Genomic DNA, 25,903 nt, shown 5'->3' with positions numbered 1-25,903 from the left:
TGTTAGCCTTACATTATTAGCTGTAAATGCAGAAGCCTTTACAGCCAAAAATGTAAGCCTCATAGGAAAAATAACCACTAACCCTAACCCTCCAGAGCAGGCAAAAATCACTACACAGGCTGCAGCTGTCCCAGCGCTCCATGAGTGCTCCGTGCGGCCACTTTTTGCCTGGTGCTGTGCTGGCTGTCACCTCGGTCCCGGGCGCCAATTGCCCCAGTGACTGACTGTTGTGGTCAGCTGTCAGTGTGAGTTAGCCAGCACCTCCGCCTCAGCCGCTGCTCCCAGTGTTGCATGGTCCTCCTGCCATCTGTGGATGGCACTTGCAGGATTAAAGACACAGCTGCTGCTAGCGCCGCCGGTGTCCTCCGCTGCCTCTTTCTGTGTCGCTGCTCCCAGGCTCGCCGCCGTACTTCTGCCGTCTGAGAATGGCACTGAGTAGTCTTCTCCACCGGCTCTAGCTGTGCCGCTGCCGCTCCCTGGCTCGCCGCTGTCCTCCTGCCCTGTGTTAATTTAGTAATGCCCCCCAGCCAATCAGAGGCTGGGGGCATTAGTAAATTGTTTGACAGCTACCTTGTCACCACCCCCAACTTCCGGTTGTGACAAGGTACAATAATACCTTTCATAGGTTATAATTGGTCCCAGATGTATCTAGAGAGGATTTCGGTAAAATTATTTATTTAAAAAACTACATTTCTAGAAGAGCTGGAGGCCTAGAAAAAAAAGCCCATGTGACAGTAGCTTTTAGTGCAATATGGTGGTTACCTTGCTAGAGGGAACAGTACAACCTTTTAACTACAAGGTGATGTAGGCACAGATAGTACTACCTTCTGCTCCCTGTAAATCATGTAAGCATAGATAGTACTGCCTACATTTCCCTCCTTGTAAATAATGCAAGTACAGATAGTACTACCTCCCTGTCTCTCCCTATAAATGATGTAAGCACAGATAGTACGGTCTCCTTGTATCTCACTGTATATGATGTCAGTACAGGTAGTACTGACTACATTCCTCTCTGTGTAAAAAATATAGGTACAGATAGTGCCGGCTCATTGTTTTTCGCTATAAAGAGGTACAGGTAATACTGTCTACCTTTCCCTTCTTGTAAATAATGCAAATACAGATAGCACTGCCTCTTTGTTTCTCCCTGTAAATGGTGTACACACAGAAAGTAATGCCTCACTTTCTCTGCTTGTTAATGATGTAGACACAAGTAGTACTTCCCCACCTCCCCCAGTGATGTAAACACAAATAGTACCGCCTCCCTCTCTCAATGTAAATGATAGCAGCACAGATGACTTGTAAATGATGTAAGAGAAATCACTGCCTCACTGCAAATGATAGAAGAATATACAAGATTGCTACCATGTCTCTTCCTGTAAATGATGTAAGCATAGATCATAGTTACGCCTTGTAAATAATATAATGATACAGTCATTCTTTCCATTCCTTTCCTGTAAATGATAAAAGCAATGACAGTACTGCATCCTAGTCCCTCACTGTGAATGATATAGGCAAGATAGTAGCACCTCCCTGCCTGTTCTTGAAAATGATGTAGTAAACATAGATAGTACAGCCTCCCGCCTCTCCCTGTAAATTATATAAGCCAAAATAGTGCTGCCTCCTGGTCTCTCCTTGTAAATGATGTAGACACAGACAGTATTGGCTTCCTGCTTTACCCTGTGTAAGTGATGTAGGCACAGATAGTGCTGCCTCCATGGCCCTCCATGTTATTGATATGAGCACATCTAGCACTGCCTCCCTGTAAGTGATGTAGGTACAGAAAGTACTACTTCCTTGTCTTTCCCTGTAAATGATGTTAGCACAGATAGTACTGCCTCCCTCTCTCTCCCTGTAAATGATGTAATGTCTCTCTCTCACCATAAATGCTGTAAGCACAGTAATGATGTAGGCACAGGTAGTATTGCTTCCCTCTCTCCCTGTAAATTATTTAAGTACAGATAGTACTCTCTCCCTGTCTCTCCCTGTCAATGATGTAAGCACAGATAGCACTGCCTTCATGCCTCTCCCTGCAAGTGATGTAAGCACAGTCTAGTGCTAGTGTTTCATGCTGCAGCTGATCTTTTTGTTATATACTATCTGTATTAGGGCTCCCTATATTAGGAAAGCCATAAATAGCAATTCCCTTATCAGATTTGCTTCATTTTGTAAGGAGTGTTCACATCTGGCAGACAAGGGTCCTTTTACATGGAAGGAACATTGAATGCCTGAGCGCCCAACAGTTCTCCCAATCGTTTGTCGTTCAGTCATTGGCAGCGTTTACACTGAATGATTATCATTTAGTTAAACCCGATAAGGCGATTAACTGAACAATAACATTCCGTGTAAACGGACCCTTACTTTTGGAGAGATTCTCTTGAGTTCATTGCAGGGTCCCAAAGTCCTGTAAATCCATAACTTATGACAGATGAGTGTGAGTACTTTACCATGCGGGATGGCCTCTTCATTTTAAGAATGGGTAATCTTAGGGCATGTCAGAAGATGTCTATAAGTAGACCCCCCCCCCCCCACTTTATTATCACAAAGAAACCCCTTATGATGACTATAGACTATATCTAAGGCCATACTGGCCCTGTTTTCTGTTGGACCCTATGACTGTCAGCTCCGCTCTGCTCCAGACTGTAATTCTCTACGGCGGCAGTAATCACTAACAGAGGGCACCTTCTACATAAAAAGTAAACTGCTCGCTGGAATCAGAGTCACCCATAAATATTGGGACTGTAGGCACTTTAGCAGGGAGACAGTAATGCATCTCCTCTCTCGGCTTGTAAAGATGTCTCATTAGGGGATAGCTGTCTGATGTTTAAACATAAGATTACAAACCGCTGTGAACAAAATCTCTCTGAAAGGCTCTGGCAGCGCCGAGGCCCGAGTCCTACTTTTCTTCCCACTCTTTCTCTGCCAGACAAAATCAGTTGGCCCATGTTATCCTCTAAGTGTGAAGCAAGTAAAGCTTCCTAATTCAGCAAAATTCCAAATCTGGCATTAAGAAACGTATGTGCCTGTCCACTGCACCCCATGTTGTAAGTGTAAATAGCAGTGGGGCAAAATAAAGGCCTCTTGAGGCAAATACCCATCATTACAAAAGTTGAGTCACTTTGCAAATACGTCACATAATGCATGCTGTACTGATCCTGAGTTACATTCTGTAATGTACTGCAGAGCTGCACTCACTATTCTGCTGATCATGTCAATATGTACAAACATTACAATACTTATTCTATACTAATCAGGAGTTATATCCTGTATTATACTCCAGAGCTGCACTCATCATTCTGCTGGTGATGTCACTGTGTACTGTTTGATGAGGACTAATATAGCCAAAACGCTGCATATGCGAAGGAGGAATAAAGTTAATTCATTCTTTGCACTCTGTATGCTTTTATCTTTTACTCCCAGAAGAATAGTGAGTGCAGCTCTGGAGTAAATTACACAATGTAAAGCCCCATTTACATGCAAAGATGATTGCTCGCAATTTGTTCAAAAGTTAGGGAGATGGACAGTTTGAGTGATCATTTTGCCCATTGGTAGCTTATTAGTTTCATTTGCATGTAAATGAGCCTCCTTGAGCTGTATGCAGAGAACAGCAGGTGGTCTGTTATCTGCATACAGCCCTTTTGTTCTCCGCAGGGGCAGCAGCTGAGTACAATGTTATCAGCGCTCCCGTGGAGAATCACAGTGTGTGGTCCCTGCTATCAGCTGCCCGGCCCAATGATGGATTTTAAACTCAACATAAAATCATTGTTTGTTCGAAAAGCTAATGATGGTAGCATTTACACACAACATCCTGTGTAAATGGGGCTTAACTCAGCATCAGTACAGAATAAGTAAAGTAACTCCAACACACAGTGACTCCACCAGCAGAATAGTGAGTGCAGCTGTGGAATATAATACAGGATGTAACTCCTGATTAACATAGGATAACTATTGTAAAGTATGTAAATTTTGACACCACCAACAGAATAGTGAGTGCAGCTCTGAAGTATAATACAGAATGTAATACTACATTTACACGGGATGACTGCTGGCTAAACGATTGCACGAGCGGGTGATGTGACCACTAGCTGTTAGCACTCGAGCAGAGTATTTAGACAGGCAGATCTGGCTTTTCGCTCAGCACTTCACATTCGCTGAACTGGAAGCGTTTACACGCAGCGGGAAGGCAGCAATCCAACAATGATCTTTAGGCTGGTTGAAAGCGAGTGAGAAACAAACAGTAAATGATGTTTTGCATTTATATGTAACGATTATAGCGCATTGTTGTTTGTTTGAACGACTTTTGCGCGATAATCGTTCCGTGTAAATGGCCCTGAACTCAGGATCAGTGGAGGATAAGTAATATATTTTCAGTGACTCCATTTTGTATGTAGAATAAATCTACATATAAAATGCTAAAATATGGACATACCATTTCAATAGTCACTCCATGAGGCTTCATACATTGCAGTTACGGATGCAGCAATTCTAACTGGAAATATTCACATTTTAGTAAAAATGTCAAGAACTTTCATACCTAACTCCTCTAATGACTTAGCCCAACATCCTGTGGAGATAAGCTATCCCCTTTACCTCTGGCACCGCTTGTCTCTACAGGAAACAAGGCTAAATCCAACCAGACAGATCATTGTTTCCCTGACAGCAGATGTTGAGGATCATCTGCTAAGCTTTATAGACATTTGATCATCAGCCGAGTCCAACCTGGGATCAACAGGATCCACTGACAAAAAGCTCCCGACCATCTTAACATATGAGTGTGAACACGGCTGGGGACTGTTACGGTCCCTGAGCTCATCCAGAACCCACCATAACTGTCCATATAACATAATACGCAAAGTTCACAACTTCCCTTTAAATCTGCTCGGCTCCAACATAAGCAGGAAGCTCGGCCATGCATTGGTGGAGAAAGGGGCGCTTTCACTTTAAGGTGCTTTGAAAAGAATTGTTCCTTAATTCCTATTCTCCTGAGCTGAATGGGCCGCTGTTAAGATGTAATCCTCTCTCTGGTGTACAAGTCAAAGGTTTCTGGAGACTGGAAAGCAACCAGGCGTGAAGACTTCTCCATTGAAAGCCTTGGTTTCCCTGAGTGCAGGAATGTGACAAGTAGCGCTGTGCGGATGAGGTGTAAAGGGGCTCCATGAGCTCAGCGGAGGAGTTTATAGGAAAAATGATGGAGAAATCCAACAAAAGTACCCTGTGTTAGCGGCCTCAGCTACCATGACGGCGCTGCAGCGGACTACTTCTCACTTCGATGCTGCAACACATTACACTACCACCTCTAGGCACATAATGAAATGTCTGTCCAGGACATTAAAAAGTATCAATATTATATTAAAAGTAATTACACCCCCTTGTGAAATGATATTCACCCCACGATTCCTTAAAGGGGTTGTCCCATTAGGGGCTATAAGGACATATGAGCACCATAGAATGGTCAGAGGCTCTAAACTGTAGCTAAAGTTCTGGAAGACGCAGCAAAACCAAGCATTACATGGTTATACATTGATCTGAATTCGAGCCATGAAATTCCACATTTCTCCTGTAGTGGCCGCTGCAGGGAAAAAGAGCACCTACATGCAGCTCACAGCTGATCACAGGGATTTCAGCTGAGGGGCCTACAGCAATGATCTGATCACCAGCAGGTCCTCATATACAGGATGTAATGATCCTACAATGTACCTCTGAACTTTTAACAATGAAAAGAGAGAACGTTTTTAACATTGGGTCATGTCATTTCCAGTTTACGCTAAGCAATGTCCTTTGTGTCTAGTCACTGTAATAGTGCCCTTCAATGACCCTCTCACAGTATTAGGACCTTTAAAGGGGTTGTCCAGAGTTAGAAAAACATGGCTGTTTTCTTCCAAACACAGCACTCCCCTTAAAGGGGTTCTCCCACTTTAGCGGTTTTCAGACAGCTCTGTAAATGCAGGCTAAGTGCCATTCACTTCAATAGGATCCAGCCTGCAGTACCAACCTGAGCTGCTGTGCAATGTACAGAACTAACTGAAAATAACTAGAAGTAGGAGAACCCCTTTAACTATAGGGTTGTGTGTGGCACTACAGGTCTGCTCCTTCGAAGTGAATAGGAGCTGAGCTGCAATACCAGACACAATCCACATACAATGGTGGAAGAAAGCTGCGTTTTTTTAAACTCTGGACAATTTAATGAACCTCTCACAGTAATAGTTCCCCTTTGTGACAGCCTCACAACATTAGTGCCCCTTTGCAACCCCCTCACAGTATTTGCACCCCTTTGTGACCGTCTCACAGTATTTGTGCTCCTTAGTGACCCCCCCATAGTAATATTGTGTTCCTTAAGGCCCATTTACACGCAATAAAAATCTTTCAAACGACTGAAAGATTTTGCGATCTACTTGCATAAAGTGTTAACAGTCATTAAGAATTTATCATCTTCATGTGCATGTAAAAGGGCCTCCAGAAGCAGCTTGCAGAGCCCAGCGTGTGATTAATCACACGCCCAGCTATGCAGACAGTAGCATTGTTCTCTTTGTGGCTGACCGCAGATGTTATCCGACGTCTCCCATGGAGATAACAGCATGCGTCTCCCATGGAGATAACAGCATGCGGTCTATTGAGAGATACTTTATCTCTCACTAGCTAAACAATGGATTTTAAGTTCACCTTAAAATCATAGTTCAAGCGAAAACTGCACGATGCCCATGTTTACATTTAATGATTATCACTCACTTTCAGATGTTTGAACAAATTTTGAGCGATAATCGTTACATGTAAATGGGCCTTTAGTGTCTCTGACACAGTAATAGTGCCCCTGTAAGTCCCCCACAGTAGTAATGTCCCACTATGGCCCCTGAGTAATAATACCCACACATGCCCCACTCAGTAATAATCCCCCACATGGCCTCATCAGTAATGCCCCTGCATGCCCCTCCTCTCAGTAATGCCCCTTTTTAACCAGTAAAATTTAAAGAACTGCCTATACTCACCTCTTTCACAAGCCACACATCCCCCCTCACTTCCGGACAGGTTAATCCCTGCACTCAATGTTGGTACAGCTGAGATCAGTGAAAAAGGTCAAATCTGTGGGAGTCCAGCAGAAACAGCACCCCTCTTATCCACTGGCCATGTCTGCTATATCAACACTGAAGTGAATGAGGCTGAAGTGCAGTACCAGACACAACCCCAGGGCATGAGTGGTGCTGTTCCTTCATGCTGCATTGCTTTTACACTACAAGAAGAAACCAGAAGCGATTTTCATGCAGAAACGTTCTGACAATGAAGGTAAAAAAAAACAAAACTGTCAATGAAAGTGTTAATTGCAATTTTGAGAATTCTAAAGGAAGAATCCAGGAGGTATAAAAAGGTTTTATCTGTAAGTCTTAATTTAGCGCAGTCACAGAATATAAAGGTGAGTATGGCTTCCTGTCTCTAGTGAATGGATAAAGAATGAGGGGGGGGGGGGTGTTAAATAGAGGAAAATTACAGTCCTGGAAATATATTATCCAGCTGATCTTATAAAAGAGGGGTTTACTGGATTCAACAGAAGTCAATCTCCTCCCGGCAGGGAGTGCAGCAAGGACAAGAGCAGGACATGGGATCCTCGTTCTCCGGATCAGTGGGGGTTTCAGTGGTGAGATCCAATCAGACTTTTATCACCTGTCCAATGGATAGCTGATAAAAGTTGTTCTTGGTGCATCCCCGTTAAAGGGGTTGTCCGGCTTTAATTTTTTTTTTTTTGCCGTCTGGCCATGTGATAAAATAATAAAAGAGGTCATACTTACTTGTCTTCTTTCCCTGCGAAACAGCGAAACGGATCCTGCGGCGCTCCTAATTAATACTGACAGCGTTAGTCATGTGATTGCTGCCTGCCAGTCAGTGACCACAGCATCATTGCCCATTACCCTGGCATCAGCGCTCATATCCTGAGTCTGCTGAACGCAGATTAATACATGTGAGCGATATTCGAGTGAACACTCGCTGCTGCGGTCTCTTGCTGGTTCGACTGGTCAATGCTGCGGCCTCTTGATTCTTCCACCTGCAGGGAGCAGCAGTGAGTCTTCATTCAAAGACCAGCAGGAACTGTTCATTGGAGGATCACTCGCATGTATTTATGTGTTGGTCCAGTAGATTGGTTTATGGCTGGAGCATTGGACAATAATAAACTGCATAGACATGACTAGATAACAGTTCAAAAAGTTAGCTACTGCTGGCACCTTCCTGGGCACAATGACCACCGACTCCAGGGGTTGCCCTGCAGTTGTTATAATAGGAAAAGGCACTTACCATTTGTCCTTTCTGAAGGGTCAGAAATCCGGTCTCCCGTGTTTGTAGTCTGCAGAGCTGCAAAAAGACGAAAAACTAAAATTTAGGGTGAAGCCTAAAAACAGATAGAAAAAGATAGAAACATGCAGAATAATAGTATGAGGTCCATTCAAACATCTTCTTGACTCCGCTGCGATGGAAGTCAGTGGAACATATGATGTCTGTATATCCTATACATATAGGCAAACCTGACAGTACTGGACACCAACTTGTAGCCTGCAGCTGTCAGGGCATGCTGGGAGTTGTAGTCTTGCAACAGTTGGAGAGCCACAGGTTGAGAACTACTGCCCTACAAATTAACATTGACACTAAAGGTCCCTTATCAGGAGACAAGTGGTGGGTGCATAAGCCCATCCGTAGTCCCATGGGCCGCTGGCCAACTATGGCTCCTGTGCATACAAGCGACTGGAGGGAGGGAGAGTGGCCGGGGAATGTTCAGGCCGCCCGCCTCTATTCACAGTAAACAGGAGTTGGTCAAACATTGAGCGGCTCCTGTTTTCGAGGCCGATTAAGAACCAAATGACTTTGACAAGTGAGCTATTTCTCACTTAGTGCCCTGTCAATCATCCTGTGAGTGTATGGCCGCCATCATCGCCCGAAATATTGTTGGAAACTGCAAATAATCGCCCTGTGTAAAATGCCCTTAATGGGACTCTAAAGTGTACATTTGTGCTGTAGTTGAATGCAATCTATTGTTCCCAGTTATCAGCTATTTTCAGGCTGTTGAGTTAGTTGATGACTAGAACGTTCCTCCATAAAATGGCTATGGCCACTGTCACACATTCGCTTTTAATCGCGGTACAATGCTCCCATTGATTTCATTTTGGCATCGTAGACCTGCACTCAAATGCAGCATTTTCTAACCCTGCGATTTTCAAGCGCTGTCTGCTCTATTTGGGCATGTTTTGCGCCTTTTAATGCACCTAATCACCCATCACAATGATGGGGTGCGTTATAAAGTGCTGTCGAATGCTGTATACTGCGTTCAAAAACACCTATTAAAAAAATCGCAGCAAAATGATGCGATCAAAATCAACGCCTTGTTTCCCGATTTCTTGTGTGAGAGTAGCCTAAGGCCTTATGCACACGAGTGTTGCAATTTTTGCATCACAGTTGAAAATCGCATGAGAGAAAGCTGTGACCAAGTTGCAGCTAAATCTCGCGTTTTCTTGCCCATTCACGCAGCCGTGTGCGGTGTATATACACCGCAGCCCGGAATTTCTCTGGCCAGCATAGATACTTCAACTGGCTTCAATAGAGCCAGCAGACATAGTTTAGCAGCGCTAGCCGCTGCTAAACTCCCTCCCCCTCCCTTTTCTGGCAGCTCCCACAGAAGCCTTAGGGAGCTGCCAGCTGATTGCGGCCAAAAGATAGGACAAGACCTATCTTTTCTGGCCAAACATTTTTTCCGCGGCTAATTATCACCCGCATGAATGAATGCATCGCATCCAATGCTTCACATGGTCACTGAGTAAAAACACTCATGTGAATGAGGCCTAAGGGTGGCTGTACACAGGGTATCTATTGCCTAAATAATTGCTTGATAGAGCAAATGTAAGTAACAGCTGTTCTATGTAAACACAGCCACCAACTGGGTGAAGAGCAAGAAATCATTAACTAGTCAGTCTCCGCTTTCTTTCAGATCACCTAAAAATAGTCGCTTATTGATTTATCATTGTGCTCTGTAAACAGGTCATGATTGTATTTTAACGACTAGCCAACAACTTTGCAGGCAGGTGTCCGCTTGTCTGCCGTGCGTCTCCCACCGAATGCTAATTGGCTCCTGCCTTTTTTTTGCCCTCCCACTTAATGCTCATTGGTTCCCGAAAATACTTAAATATCTGTGAGTAATCCTCGACCGAACAGTCAGTCCCCGCTGGTCTTCGAAAGAAGAAAGAACACTTACTGCTGCCGTCTCTGGCTGGTTTCACTCAAAGACAGTAGACTTAACAACTAGAGATGATCGAGCATACTCGCTAAGGGCCTTAGCCCGGCGGCGGGCGGGGAAGAGCGGGGAGGAACGGAGGGGAGATCTCTCTCTCCCTCTCTCCCCCCCGCTCACTGCCGCAACTCACCTCTCACCCGCGCCGGCAGCCGAAGCTTTTCTTCTGAGCGGGGAAATACTCGCTAAGGACAATTACTCGATCGAGCATTGTATGCTCGCTCATCTGTATTAGCAACCAATTAGCATGCGATGAGGAGTCAAAATTTCAAATAGATGCCCACCAAAGTACTTCATGCCCCCTAACTAGTTGGCAAGCTATAATTTGTCCCGTGTAAACGCTCTCAACAATTTGTTCAGTGAAGCCGAACAAGCAGTCAACAATAAATGCTCAGTAAAACAGCACACAAATAGCAGCCGTACGCTTGTACACTTTAACAACTATATCGAAAAACTATTCAGATGATTGTTGTCACATGTAAAGACTGAAGTAAGTATCTGGCCCTATACCCAATGCTTTATCTCACATATCTACAGTTGTGAGGAGCACTTAGAAACAGTGCCACATTTTCCCACTGGCTGTGTCTGGTACTGCAGTATTTAAAGGGGTTTTCTCACTATAAAAAATAAATAAAAATTCTGGGTATGGCATAAAATAAAAAAAGAGACAATACTCACCTCTCTTCAGCCCTGGGAAACAGCTGAGCTCCTCCAATTCCCAGTATGTATGTCCGGAGGAAGTCAGGTGACTGCTGCAGTGTCATCGTCCAAACTCCTGTCATTAGCTCTCACATACTGAGTGCCATGATGCCAGGAGTTTGGGACAGTCATGCTGCGGCCTCTCATTGGCTGCAGCAGTCAGCTGACTTTGCTGGACATACATACCGGGAGCGAGAGCCGCAGCCGTTCAGCTGTTTCCCAAGGGGGCTTAAGATAGGCTAGTATTGTATCTTCTGTTTTATTGCTATGCCTAGCTGTAAGAAATGCTTTTTTTTATAGTGGAAACAACCCCTTTAAAGGAATGGGGCAGAGCTGCAATACCTCAAAAAGCCTATGAACAAGAGTGGCGCTGTTTCTGGATATATTTTTGTAATCTCATACAATGCCTGTAGTCATATGGCCTGAAAACCTCATTGCCGTCAGGTGATGATATCACTGGTCAGATGGCAGATCTTACCTAGTAATTCTATCTAATCTCAGGGAAAACAAGAATAGTCCATTATAGGGCATGCCTTAATACTATAGCAAAGGACTCATTAATATCAACCATACAACAAGATTATCTGCTCTTAATCCCATCCTCTTAGCTACCCCTATAGGACACAGCGGGCATTGTATGGCCGGTCCTCAGCTGGACATTATTAGACATATTTCTAGTCTGGGATTAAGTCTGAAAATCTTGTTGAATGCCAAAGACCAGGGGTGTCAAACTCATTTTAACTGAGGGCCACATCAGCATTATGGTTGCCTTCAACGGGCCGGTTATACAAGGTCATTCACACAGGTGTGCTTTTTACACGCATAAGGGCTCATGTCCACGGCCGTATTCGTAAAACGCTGCAGGTCTCCCAGTAGCATTTTACACATTCGGCAGCCATACGGACAGCGTACCATACTCAGCCCATACAAGTGTATAGGGCTTACGCTACGTGAGTATGCAGAGAAATAGAGCATGTTGCATGTACATGGATCAATGAAAGACCATTGACTTTCATCGACACCATTTACAGCGTATCATGCGTCAATGCAGTGAAAACATGGCCGTGGACATGAGCCCTAATAAGGACAGCTAAACATTGGAGTATTCAGACCTGCATCTTGGACACCTTTTTTTATGCATGTAAAAAAAAACAAAAAAAAAACAACAGCATGCCCAATTTTGTATTACGAACTAAAATTGCTCATTAAAGTCAATGGATAGAGTAGATATGGAGCACTGTGTACTATGATGGCATTTCTCCTCTTCCGCCTCTTTAGCTCCGAGCTTCCTGCCTTGGAGGGTGGCTAGGGTGCCCTAGTAGGGCTGTCGGAGCTGTGGCACCACCTGTGTGCTGGTGAACAGAGCGGTGAGGCGATGCGCACTGGAGCTCAGAATCCAAGATGGCACCTGTCCCTTGTGCTGGCACCACCCACTCTGCCAAGCACTGGCTGCGTTCTCCGTAGAAAGTGGAGAGCCAGTCCTTCTGCGTCCAGACCTCGCAGGCCACATAAAATGATGTGGTGGGTCAGATTCAGAGTTTGACGTGCCAATGATAAACACCAGTCGCAAAACAGCTGAAATAGCTTTCTAACTTGAAGCCATATATTGTGGAGTTGCACTCTAAGCAACTGCATAAATCCCCCTAATTTATTAGAAGATGGCGGCAGAGAACTTAAATCCAGTGCTGCACCTATAAGGGATGCAGAGATAGCAGTTGCACCCTTCTTCTGGTGCCTAAGGAGCCCCAAAGGCCCTTCTGCCACATAATAGGACACCAGTATGATAAATGGCACTTAGTAGGTGGTGGCCTGTTGCAGATTTTGCATTGGGTCCAAAGGCTCCAAGTTGCTCCTCCCTTTGTTCCACAATAGCCCCTCCGGCAGGTGCAACTTATGGTAGCCTACACTCTGGGAATGGCTGCCATGATGTACTTGTAGGCACAACAACAGCCTATGGTTACTTTAATCAAAGTAGACAAAGAATTTGTACTTTGCTTATATGACAACGTCCTGTTACATTGATGTAGCAGAGCTGAATTGGTTTCTTTTTTGCACTGTGCTAAATCGATGCGTTAAAATAAACTTAGTAGTTTTACAAACACAAAAAGTCCTCTTGGTTGTTCCAATATATATACAATCATACATAAGTAGATTCACCTGCAATAATATTGAACGCTGCATGTAATACATTGAGATGACAAACGCAGATCTGCCATATTTAGCATATTTTCCAACCTCTGCATCTTTCTATTAATGTACTCTACATTTCCTATTACTGTGCTGAGCAGGCAGGAACATAAAGGTGTATAGCTGGAGAGCTCTGACCACTCAGCTGCTCTACCTCTTTAGCTCCTCCTCCTTTCTCATGGTATGAAACTGCAGCTTCATCCTCCTCCTCCCCTCTCAGTATGAAACTTCAGCTTTACCCTCTTAATCCCCTCACACAAAAAATGCAACTTCACCCTAATCCTCCCCTTTCACAGTATGAAACTGCAGCTTCACCCTCCTCCTCCCTCAGTAAGAATTTACAACTGCATCCTCCTCCTCCCCTCTCACAGTATGAAACTACAGCTTCACCCTCCTCATCCCTTCACACAGTATGAAACTGCAGCTTCACCCTCCTCCTAACCTCTCACAGTATGAAACTGCAGCTTCACCCTCCTCCTCTCTCAGTAAGAAACTACAGCTTCACCCTCCTCATCCCTTCACACAGTATGAAACTGCAGCTTCACCCTCCTCCTGCCCTCTCACAGTATGAAACTGCAGCTTCACCCTCTTCCTCTCTCAGTAAGAAACTACAGCTTCATCCTTCTCCTCCCCTCTCACAGTATGAAACTACGGCTTCACCCCCCTCGTCCTCTAACACAGTATGAAACTACAGCTTCACCCTCCTCATCCCTTCACACAGTATGAAACTGCAGCTTCACCCTCCTCCTAACCTCTCACAGTATGAAACTGCAGCTTCACCCTCCTCCTCTCTCAGTAAGAAACTACAGCTTCACCCTCCTCATCCCTTCACACAGTATGAAACTGCAGCTTCACCCTCCTCCTGCCCTCTCACAGTATGAAACTGCAGCTTCACCCTCCTCCTCTCCCAGTAAGAAACTACAGCTTCATCCTTCTCCTCCCCTCTCACAGTATGAAACTACGGCTTCACCCCCCTCGTCCTCTAACACAGTATGAAACTGCAGCTTCACCCTCCTCCTCCTCCCCTCTCACAGTATGAAACTGCAGGTTCACCCTCCTTCTCCCCTCTCACAGTATGAAACTGCAGCTTCACCCTCCTCCTCCCTTAGTAAGAAACTTCAGCTTCATCCTCCTCCTCCTCCTCCTCCTCCTCCCTTCTCACAGTATGAAACTACAGCTTCACCCTCCTCGTCCCCTTACACAGTATGAAACTACAGCTCCACCCTCCTCGTCCCTTTACACAGTATGAAACTACAACTCCACCCTCCTCGTCCCCTCACACAGTATGAAACTACAGCTTCACCCTCCTCCTCCCCTCACACAGTATGAAACTGCAGCTTCACCCTCCTCCTCCCCTCTCAGTATGAAACTATAGCTTCACCATCCTCTTACCCTCTCATAGTATGAAACTGCAGCTTTAACCTTCTTCTCCCCTCACACAGTATGAAACTACTGCTTCACTGTCCTCCTCCCCTCACACAATATGAAACTGCAGCTTCACCCTCCTTGTCCTTTCTCAGTAAAAAACTACATCTTCATCCTCCTCCTCTCCTTCCACAGTATTAAACTACAGTTTCACCTTGCTCCTACCTTTTTACAGTATGAAATTACAGATTCACCCTGCTACTACCCTCACAGTATGCAACTACAGCTTCACCCTGCTCCTCCCCTCTCACAGTATTAAACTACAACTTCACCCTGCTCCTCCCCTCTCACAGTATGCAACTGCAGCTTCACCCTCCTTCTCCCCTCTCACAGTATTAAACTACAGCTTCACCGTGCTCCTTCCCTCTCACAGTATGCAACTGCAGGTTCACGCTCCTCCCCTCTCACAGTATAAAACTACAGCTTCATCCTCCTCCTCCCCTCCCACAGTATGAAACTACAGTTTCACCCTGATACTACCCTCACAGTATGCAACTACAGCTTCACCATGATACTACCCTCACAGTATGCAACTACAGCTTCACCCTGCTCCTCCCCTCTCACAGTATGCAACTGCAGCTTCACCCTCCTCCTCCCCTCGACAGTATTAAACTACAGCTTCACCCTCCTCCTCCCCTCTCACAGTATGCAACTGCAGCTTCATCCTCCTTCTCCCCTCTCACAGTATTAAACTACAGCTTCACCCTGCTCCTTCCCTCTCACAGTATGCAACTGCAGGTTCACCCTCCTTCTCCCCTCTCACAGTATGCAACTGCAGCTTCACTCTCCTCTGTGTCTGGACATTGAGGTTTATAGTAACAGGGTAGGTTTCTGAATACTTACAGTGCACCCACAGGTGGGAAAAGGGGAATTACAGAATGCTGGCAGATGAGAAACATGGCGCTCCCATAAGATGTATAACAAAGCTTCATCTATTTACCTCTACCAAGCAATGTCAATAACGATGAAACCTAATTGCTGCCCCCTATGGGCTCCATTTTGTAATTGAACAGGATGAGAATAATTAAATGGCGCTAAATAAGCTCATTTCATGTAATAGCTGCTATCACGTGTATAATTTATTAGGTCTGTTTGATGGCTAATGGTTGCCAATAAGGGGTAGCGTGGTGTGACAGGACCATTTAGCAGAGTGAAGACATCTACATTCCAAGCTCGTTAGTAATGTCTGCACATAACGAAGCTCAACGGTGAGAAGCATTACAGACCCATCAGGGAAGCCCAGTTTCCTAAACGTTTGGCTGAAGTTGGCACACAAGAACTCAGAGAGGCAATCGTACATCTGGCACAGCGTTTAAGGGGCTTATTATTTCCAGTGAGAACAAGGTTATTTTTTAGAAAGTGGATTTAGCTTGTATAGTGGAACCTCCCAACTACCTTGTTTTCAGTCATTGTAAACCCAAATGTAGGACAGAAAAAGTAACTACTACTCCCAGCATGGTCCCAGCAGCTGGAGAGCCTCCGAGCTCTGCTTTTATTATTATTAATACACTATCCTACCAAAAATAAGTGAACTCTTCAGCAAAAATCAAAAGTAGTATTATTTCCATATGTTAATACTTAGTGGGGCTCCTTTGGCCTAAATGACATTGGACACTCTCCGTGGCATACTTTCTACTAAAGTCTGATATTTCTACTTCAGTTGATATTTCCCTCCATTCATCCTGAAAACGTCTGGCGAGAAGATGAATGCTGTTCATATTTCCTAACATTTCCGTCATTCCAGGTCGTCCCAAGGATGTTCAGTAGGGTTCAGCTTACTGGGACCCTGTGCAGCCAGTCCAATCATGGAACATCCATATCCTCAAACCAATGTAAAATAGCAAGTTGGAAGTATGACCATTCAGGGGCTTATAAGCTGAGTTACATGGCAGACATGGAGGGCTTTGTCAGGCTTCCAGCTGTCATGAGAACCCAGTGGTACCTTAGGATCGCAAAGCTCCTTCCCCTGTCACCGGTTTACATGTTGCAGTTGCTATTGATTGTGGCATGTAAGGAGTTAAGCTGCCAGGATCTGAGGTTTCTCTGCATCTGGCTGTTAGAGCAGGAGCCTGGCTGTCAGTAGTCAGCTAAGCCACTGCCTTAATAAGATGTATGTGCGGGTGTAAAGCCCATTAGTGAGGTCACTAAAAGGCGTATTGCGGTCTCCAGGGGGTTAAGATGTTACTCTGTAGCCACAGATGTATGTTAGAGACCTTCAGGATTTCTCTCCTTCTGGAATTGGCTCGCTGAGTGCAGAGATGTCAGATCGGCTTATAGTCAGTAATCAGCGTGATGAGCACTTTATCAAATCGCAACATCTGTAAAGAGAAGTGCGAATCATTACGGAGGCAGTCAGGGGACGAGCGACTTCCCGGGCTCTAATAAATGGTAATTTCATTATGTTATAGTCCAGGTTCAATTATGAAATGTGCGATGTGAGCCAAGGCCGGCGTGTCACACATAAAAGCTCTGATTTATAGTGTGAACGATGTCAAGGAGCATCAGACGGGACAAGGTCAGCGGATAATTTAATAAGTGCGCACCACAGGTGAAAGGATCTCTACCGAAGAGCGCCACGTCTCAGCCTTCCACAAGACCTCTGGGTACACCGTAGTCTGCCAAGTCCTCGCTGTAGATTATTGTGTGCTTCATGCCTCCTGAGATCTAGTTGTGATCCTATTGCTCTCACGGATAAGCGGCGCCAGAGGATTCACCATAGAAACAGTACCGTTCTGGGGGCATTGTCATGCATCAGTTTCTCTGGCACTCTTATGGGGCACTGTGATTTACTAACAATATCATGCAGATACTATGGCAATGTTCATTGCAGAGCTAAGGGGGCACTGTGGATGGCAATGGTAAAGGGTATTGTTGCTGGGAATATATGTGGCTGTTATTTAAATGGGGTACTGTCACTGGTATTGTTATGGGGAAGCCAGCACTGTTATGGGGCACTGTGGCTGTTTTTATATGGAGCACTGTGACGGGCACTGTTATGGGGAAGTTGTAACTATTATGCGGCACTGTAGCTGTTATTTACATGGGGGCAGTGTGACTGGCACTATTATGGGGCATTATGGCTGTAATGTTCAAGTCAACAATGTGGTTGGTACTGTTATGGTACAGTAGCTGTCACTATTATGGGGCACTGTGACTGTTATATGCATGTGGACAGTGTAACTGGAACGGTTATGGGGAAGCTGGCACTCATATGGGGCATTGTGGCTGTTATTTACATGGGACACTGTGGGCGCAGAGTTATTGGAGCACTGTAGGAAGAATTGCTATAGAGGAGCTGTAGCTTGCACTGTGATGGGGGCACTATATCTGGCACTGTAATGGGGGCACTGTGTCTGGGGTACTGTTAACATTGTCATGGGAAAGCTATGGATGTCATTGTTATAGGACACTGTGGCTGACAATGTCATGAAGGCAAAATGGCTAATATCTCCATGGGACCAGTAAGTACACGTCTTTGAGTAGTGTCCCAATGCCAAGTTGTTCTATTCCATCTTTTATGAGAAGGCTTAGTGCTGACCCCTTTGGGAGCTGAAATGGTCTCCATACTGGTTGTCACCCAGCTTTCCAAGAAACAGATATAACTATGAAACCGCAATACCATACATAACAAGTGATTTGTATATCTCCGGCAATCCGAGACGGCAAACCATACCCCCTCCACACCCGGCAGACTAGTGCTTACCTACAGTCTACATGTGAGTGTTATCCCATACACTGTGAACTTGTCTTTTGCATTCCGATGGAAGTTTATTTTCTCTGTTCCTAGCTGCTGGAGGCTTCATTTCATCCAAGAAAATGAACCTCGAGAAGGACAAAAATAAATTCACAGGGAGGGGTGTGAAAATGGACGCAAGCCAATCCGCCACAGCCTGTGACGGCTTCAGACACCCTTGTTCAGTGTGGTACATGATATCTTCCTTGGCTTCAGAGGCAAATCGCGAATGGATGACTCTCTGCCCAAAATCCCACACTTTCTTGTTAACCTTTTTCATGCCAGCAAGCATTGAACTGGGATTCCTTGGACCAGCCAGAGGACAGAGGACCAACCATCCATCTATACAGAAATGTGACGCCCACTTATAATCTCATCATAATCTTTCCAACATTGAACACACAGGACAGACCGACCATCAGTAAGGTTTAATGGATTATTATTGATCATCCCATAAGAAAGACACCCTAGTGAGTACGCCAAAGTGGCCTCCAAATGGCGTTGCCCTCTGCTAAATCAAAGGGCTTTGTTGTACAAGGGGCCCTTTATTGTGTCAATACTTGGGCCAACTGGATCCTCTGGTACTCAGGTGGTCCAATCCGACCAGTGACTAAAGCAAGGAAACTATTGGTCCTATACATAGGGTCGTAAATATAATGGGTGCAGAAGATGCAGTCGCACCCAGGCCCCGGAACCTTAGGGGGCCCATAAGATCTCTCTTTCCCATATGAGGAGATCACTACTGTGAATGGAGCATAATAGTCGGAGGTAGGGTTGTCTCCTTTGTCACACAAAAATACCAGCCAAGGAAAAGAGGGTATGGCTTATCAGAACATATGTTTTTACCTTTGTTATTCTAGTGGCCCCAGTAGTAATAGTGCTCCATCTCAGTGGTGCAAGTATAACAGTGGCCCCTCTCAGGGGCCTAAGTAGTAATAGAGTCACCTTTAGTGGCCTCATTAGTATTAGAGCCTCCTTTAGTGGCCCCAGCAATAATAGTGCCCCTTTTAGCAGCCCCAATAGTGATAGGGTTCTCTTTTGTGACCCCAGTATGAAAAAGGCCCCTTCAGTGGCCCTAATAGTAAGATGGCCCGCTTTAGTGGCCTTTGCAGTAAAAAAAAAAAAAAAAAAGCCCACAGTAGTGACTGTAGAAGTAACAAGCCCTCCTCTATATGCCCTCCCCACCCCTAAACCTTTCGCCAGGCAGCAACCATATCATCAAGCGCTATGACTCAGGTTCCGGTTGAGACACAGCAGTGATGATCAGAGAAGACCCTTAATCCTCCTCCCAAAATATGTGTTCCTGCACTACTGTAAGCAGTGCCGACACCAGGGTGAAGAATTAGTGAGCCTATTTTCTGAGTGCTGCTGCGGCCAGAACTTCAAAGTGAGTTATGGCGCTTACTTCTGTATTTGCTGCCCGAATGGAGGTGTTCACACCAAGGTAATTATTTTTTTTACTAGCAATTAATATGGCCAGTAAAACATGAATGCTGGCACTGGCCTCTAAAGTATATTATCAGCTGGGCCGGTGGCTTATTGGCCGGGTGGCAATGCTAATCGGAAGGCCATGTTACAGATTTTGTATTGGGGCTCAGCATATTCAATTACACCTCTGCATGGTAATACTAAAGAACCCTTCTTGTAAGGAGAAATTTATAGCGGCCAACTCCTGCCGTTTAACGAGCACCGATCAACAAGATTGGCGCTATCTTAAATGGCCTTCACACAGAACAATGCCTGCTTTATGGAGGACGAATGATTGTTCAGCCCTAATACACTGTCATCACTTTCAGCAGCACATCTCCTGTTCACAAACAAGTCAATCAGCCAACAAATGAGGTTAGTAGGTTAGCTGATCAGGGCAGATTCACACAGCCCAATCAGGCAAAAGAATGTTCTTATGAATGTTCGTGCCCAGTCTTTGGGCCGTGTAAATGGCAAAAAACTTCACCCAGTCTTTACTTACTTATATCTAATCCTAGGAAAGTTGGGTGACAACCAGTCTGACTGTCACTTATGTTCCCATATCCTTGAATTAAAAATCTCCAAGTCATGGAGACACATCACTTATTCTTGTACTACTGCACCTTTAGTAGCTGTTGGCCAAATGCTCATTTAGCTGACAACTATTTCTCCTGGCTCGCCCCATGCATGCTCAGAGACTGTGGAGAAAGATGCAATCAGACAACTCTTATTCCCTGAGGAACAAAAGAATCGGGCATTGAAATTCAACGCGTCCAGTCCTCTTTCCCTCAACATCATCTCTCGGAGAAATTAGAGAGGTTTCCATACACATGTGATAATAGTCAGTCCCACTGAAGTTGGCAGCTTTGGATAACTTTTGTCTACTAATAAGGGGGCTTTAGTCAAATCTAAGGTTGTATATGTCATTCAGCTGTGAGCTTTAGAGATAGACTTGGAGCTTGGTTGCTTCTGTCTCCTTTGCCTTGGTGCTTGATTGCTCCTCTCTCCTTTTGCCTTGGCGCTTGGTTGCTCCTCTCTCCTTTGCCTTGGTGCTTGGTTGCTCCTCTCGCCTTTGCCTTGGCGCTTGGTTGCTCCTCTCGCCTTTGCCTTGGCGCTTGGTTGCTCCTCTCTCCTTTGCCATTGGGTTTAAAAAAAACAAAAAACTAGTGCACGACTCTTCTTGCCAGAGGAACTGCATTGCTAGCAAGCAAGAGAACGGGGAATGGTCCAAAGGAGCACTGAGGGGCAAACAAATGCCTGACACTTGTGGTCACACAGGGCGGAGGCCATCAGCTTGTAGGAGAGGCACTGGGCAGATGTAGGCTTGGGGTGATCACTCCCCTTAGGTCTGCCCGGCCAGGTAATTTTCTTCCTCCATGCAGCAACATCTTGTGGAGCTACATGAGTCACCCCCTCCTGGCTCTGCCTGGTCCCTTCTGATGTTTTGGGGTGCCAAGGTCAGTCCATTGACGTCCCTGCAACACAATTATGAGCTTGATTCGGGTATTATACAGTATCTATGTACTGAGGTTGGTTTGTATTATATTTAAATTATGAGCTTAGTTCTGGTGCTATAGTTATATATTCAGCTTGGTTCTTGTGCTGTATTTATGTTATGAGCTTGGTTTTGGTGCAGTATTTATGTACTGAGCTTGGTTCTGGTGCTGTATCTATGTTATGAGCTTTGGTTCTGGTACTGTATTTATAATATAAACCTTGTTATGGTGCTGTAATTATAATAAATGCTTGGTTCTAGTATTTCTTCATTGGGCTGTCCTGTTGTGGGTATGCTGCCTTTGTGCTCCTTTCTGCACAAGCAGAATACAGGCAGACTGCCTACCAGTGCTATATAAAATTGTAATTTTTTTTCTTCTGACCAGAGGGGCACCAAAAAAAAACTCCACACAGGATGCTAACTAACCTAAGGCCAGCACTACTAGTTTTATCTGTTTCTAGGAAAGCTGGGTGTTTTGGGGGTGGGGTAGTGACTCTTAGAAAGTAAATAGAATTTAAGAGTGATCCAGACCGTTGTGTGCACAGCCGGGTAGCGTGCCATGACGATGTGCTAATTACAAATACATTAGATGTGTGAGATTTCTTCTGCGAGACGTCTTTCTATGCCCAACTAGGAAATACATTCAATGGTTGGACGCGGGAAAGAAAAATGGACACAGTGTTCAGACAGCATTAGAATCGGGTCATTTTGAGGGTCAGTGCCCTGTAAACACAAGCCTCAGTATGATGAGAAATCACCAGGGCTGCAGTTGCAGTGTATCAGGCCAAAGTACACATAGATCTCTGTCGCCCCCACCAGAAAGGCTGCATCACCCGACCACAGCAGGGTGGGCACTTTCCACCAGGTCCTGGCGGGCTGAAGAAAAGGTTCATTTACAAGTGGCTGCTTGACACGGAGGTGTGGGAAGGGGTGAGACTGCAGGTATGGAAGAACCAGGAGCAAATACAACATTCCTGATTAGTCTCGTTGCTATATGGATCCATTATGTGAGAGTCGTAACTGGAAAATTAAGGAGGTAAATGTCACAGTGGAAATAATAAGAGCAAATATAAAAGTTCCTGCTTCTTCGAAGTAAACAGGAAATATAACCGCCCTCTCTGCAGCATTCTGTGTATGATACTTAAACAGTCTTGTAGAAATCCTGCAGAGTACACAGGGGTTAATTTACTAATCATTTGTGCCATTACTGGCTGGTGACCGACTGAGGGGTGGGGCTTATTTAGGGACACTCCAGTCGCGGGACCACCGGGAGTGGGCGGCTGGAAAATACCTGCTGTTCTTCTCTGTGATGTCCCTCTGATCACCTGGTTCGGGATCCACTTTTCAGTCGTCCAAGAAGGCCACCAAAACCAGTGCTCTCTGATTGGCCAGTGCCGATAACGTGAACAGCACTGGCCATTCAGAGAGAAGGTAGAGCGCACTAATAGACTAAGGCCTCATGCACACTGGGGAATTTAAATTGCGGAATCCGCGATCGGCACCCATGTGGGAGATCTGCTGTTCAAGTCGCCCATAGGAAAGCATGAAACGCCCTCAGCTTCACGCACACATGCGGATTTGATTTACGGATTCCACAAGCGGAAAATAAATCGCAGCATGCTCTATTTTAGCGTGGATTCCGCGCAGATGGGCTCTATTGATTTGTAGGTGGATACTTCTCAGGTTGACAGCCTGACAGGGGACACTGACGAAAAACAGGAGGGGACATTGCTGATCTCCTGGGACACATGTAGATTTCTCTCTATATTTCCTAGTTTTAATTCTAACATGAAACAAAATAGGATCAAATAAACAAATATAAAAGGGGTTGAGGCAAGATCAAAAATCGCTGATCATATGCCCTATTAGGCCATGTAAACGCCATAGAGCAGACTCCCCCACTCAAGACCCTCCTCTATGTCCCAGAGCAGAGAGACTCTCAAGTAAGAGCAGCACGTACTGACAGACCTTACATCATCCTGGCATTTCAGGATGGCCCTTCTTATAAATGGCCATCTTGTAATACTATAATTCTGAGGAAAAATGTATGGGTGGTAGCAGCTTCCCCTGGCAAAATCAGCTGATTGCTGGGGATGCAGAGAGCGGGACTTGAGGCAATCAGTTGCTTTATCCCAGGCCCAGAATTCTGGGAGGGTTTGTGCATCTCGGCACAACCCCTTTAAACCCTACTTGCCCAAGAGTGTAAATGTTGGGGTTGCCATGAATGAGTGTCTATTTGAGTCCTAGGGATGGTGCAGACTCAGAAGCTAGCCGATATCCTGCTACAACAGTGGGGATCGGTGAGAACACTGGGCGCTGCGAAAACCGATCCCAACTGCTAACTCCTCATGTGCCCCGATCAATGTTGATCGCAGCATATAAAAAAATTCAGAGGAAGAGGGCTCCCTCTGTGACGTCATGGGCCCTCCACCATGTAAGCCTGGACGTCCAATGGGTTGCCAACAGGATTCCAGTATGATAAGCGAGCATACATTGTAGTACAGAAGTACTGCAGTGTATTATCAAAATGATCATGGCATCACAGGTTCAAGTCCCCTACAGGGACCAAAAAAAATGTACAAACCTTTTTTGCACACTTTCTCCTTTTTTGTTTAAAAAAAACAACAAAAAAAAACATTTGGTATCACAGCATCCGTAACAACCTGATTGTTGGTGTCTCACCACTGAAACCTCCACCAATCTGCTCCTCACTGCATCCACCACAGCGAGGAGGAGATTGAATGGAGTGGCCGTCAAGCATGTACCAATGGGACTGCCCAAGATAGCCGAGCACTTGTACTTGGGTATGAATTGGTAAGTCGATTTCAGTACAACCCCCTTGAGAGGAAGTCCTAGAATATTTTTTATGCATTTTCTGTGTTTAGTGTTCCTTTAAAAGGAGTCCTAGCTCTTTTGGGGCTAATAAAGGATTAAGAAGGCTCAATGGGGTTAGAATGGGGAGAGCTGAGTCACCAAACATGAGGTTTATCTTGCTATTTCATCACATTAGTTGTTATATGTCAGGGTATCAGCCTATAAGGTGGTCGTCTCATAAAGGCAACCCCTATCCATATGACTCATTAGGGCACACGGATGTCATAGAAAAAGGTTCTTTAGAATTAAAGGCCACTCTAGGAAGTACTAGTCATGGCTCTCCTCCCCTTTTCTGTGTCTGTGGCTTCTTCTGGGGACAATCAGTAGACTTTTCTATGTAAAGTTTTGTAGTGATAGCTGAAGATCCACGCTATTGTTTTGGACATTTTTAGAATTCTACAGGAACACCTGGAGATTATGGAGGATTCAGAAGTTTCAGAGCGCAGTTTACGGTTACATGCGGATTACAGCGCGGGCCGGGTCCAGGATTAATACTTGTATTTTTGATTTAGGACTTTGGCAGATAAAACTGCACCAGTCACTCTTTAGGCTACGGGACTGAAGGGAGGGTTTATGTCGTTTGCCTAACTCGAATATATTTTTTTTAACCAAGAAATTCAAGTCTTTATATTTCGAAACAAGGGCCCATTGTATTCTTCTTGTATTTCCTGAGATGAAAGTTCAACAAAACACACACCAAGAGCCCACTCCAACAGAAAAATCTCAAGTGAACACAAATTCTTAAACTATCCTCTTTGAAGTTAGTTGATACAGTATCTGTTTCTGGGAAAGTTGGATGACAAGAAATAAGGCTGCTGATATAGTTAAGACTACTAGTGGTGCACACAGAGGAGAGGGGCCTCATCGAAAAGATCCAATTGAGTCCCCACATTGTGGTACCAAGGTCTGCCACCCAGCACAGAAGAGTCTGTTGTTTACCATCCTCTTTAAGACCTTCCCATAACGCCTTGGACAATTCTGAACTTTGTGCAGGACTATGGAGCACAGGTTTTACTATTTAATATCGAAGGACCAAATTAGGCTAATCATAATGGGACCCCCCTCTCTCCTAGGACCCTACAACACTCCCATGGGCATCATCTATGGTACATATGGCCATGGTCATTATCATTTCTCTCAAAGGGATATTTCTAATCTAGACTTTTAGCACCTATACCCAGTGCCAGCCTTGGGTTAGATGGAACCTTGTTCATAATGTTTTTGGCTCCCCCCCCCCCTTCATGATAAGCAAAAAAAACGATATATATTGCACTATAGATAAGCAGTCTGCCTGTATTCTGCTTGTGCAGAAAGTAGCAAGATAACAGCGTACCCACAGCAGAACAGCTCAGTGAATATGTACTGTACCAGAACCAACCTCATAACATAAAGACGGCACCAGAACCAAGCTCATAATGTAAAAACAGCCCCAGAACCAAGCTTATAACTTAAATACAGCACCAGAACCAAGTTCATAGCATAAATTTAGTAACAGAACTGAGCCCTGACAGCGGTGCCTTGCAACATTAGATGGGTGGAGTCAGAGCCAGGAGGAGGATGATTCATGTAGCTACACAAGAGGCTGCCTCACAAAAGATGATTATCTAGCCATGTTTACCCAAAGGAGTGACTTCCCCCAGCCTACATCCGCCTGGGGCTTCCCCTACAAGATGGTGGCTGGCTCCTTGTGCAACAGCATATAGCTAAGGTCAGTTTGGTATTATTGTATGTTGACGCCACCAGAAGCTAGGGGTTTGAAAGGAGG

The 25,903-nt window shown here is 45.0% G+C and overlaps 1 protein-coding gene across 1 annotated transcript in view; it reads right to left on the bottom strand.

Annotated features, from left to right (window-relative positions):
* The window catches only part of PLXNB1 (plexin B1), a 180,697-nt gene that overhangs the window by 99,885 nt on the left and 54,909 nt on the right, over positions 1-25,903 (bottom strand). Inside the window, exon 2 of the mRNA XM_066596720.1 lies at positions 8,278-8,334. The gene's annotated coding sequence lies outside the window, so the exon portion shown is untranslated. The remainder of the gene's footprint in view (positions 1-8,277; positions 8,335-25,903) is intronic.

Source organism: Eleutherodactylus coqui, chromosome 3, assembly GCF_035609145.1.
Source record: "Eleutherodactylus coqui strain aEleCoq1 chromosome 3, aEleCoq1.hap1, whole genome shotgun sequence".
Lineage (NCBI taxonomy): Eukaryota > Metazoa > Chordata > Amphibia > Anura > Eleutherodactylidae > Eleutherodactylus > Eleutherodactylus coqui.
This window is presented reverse-complemented; position numbering and strand designations above follow the sequence as displayed.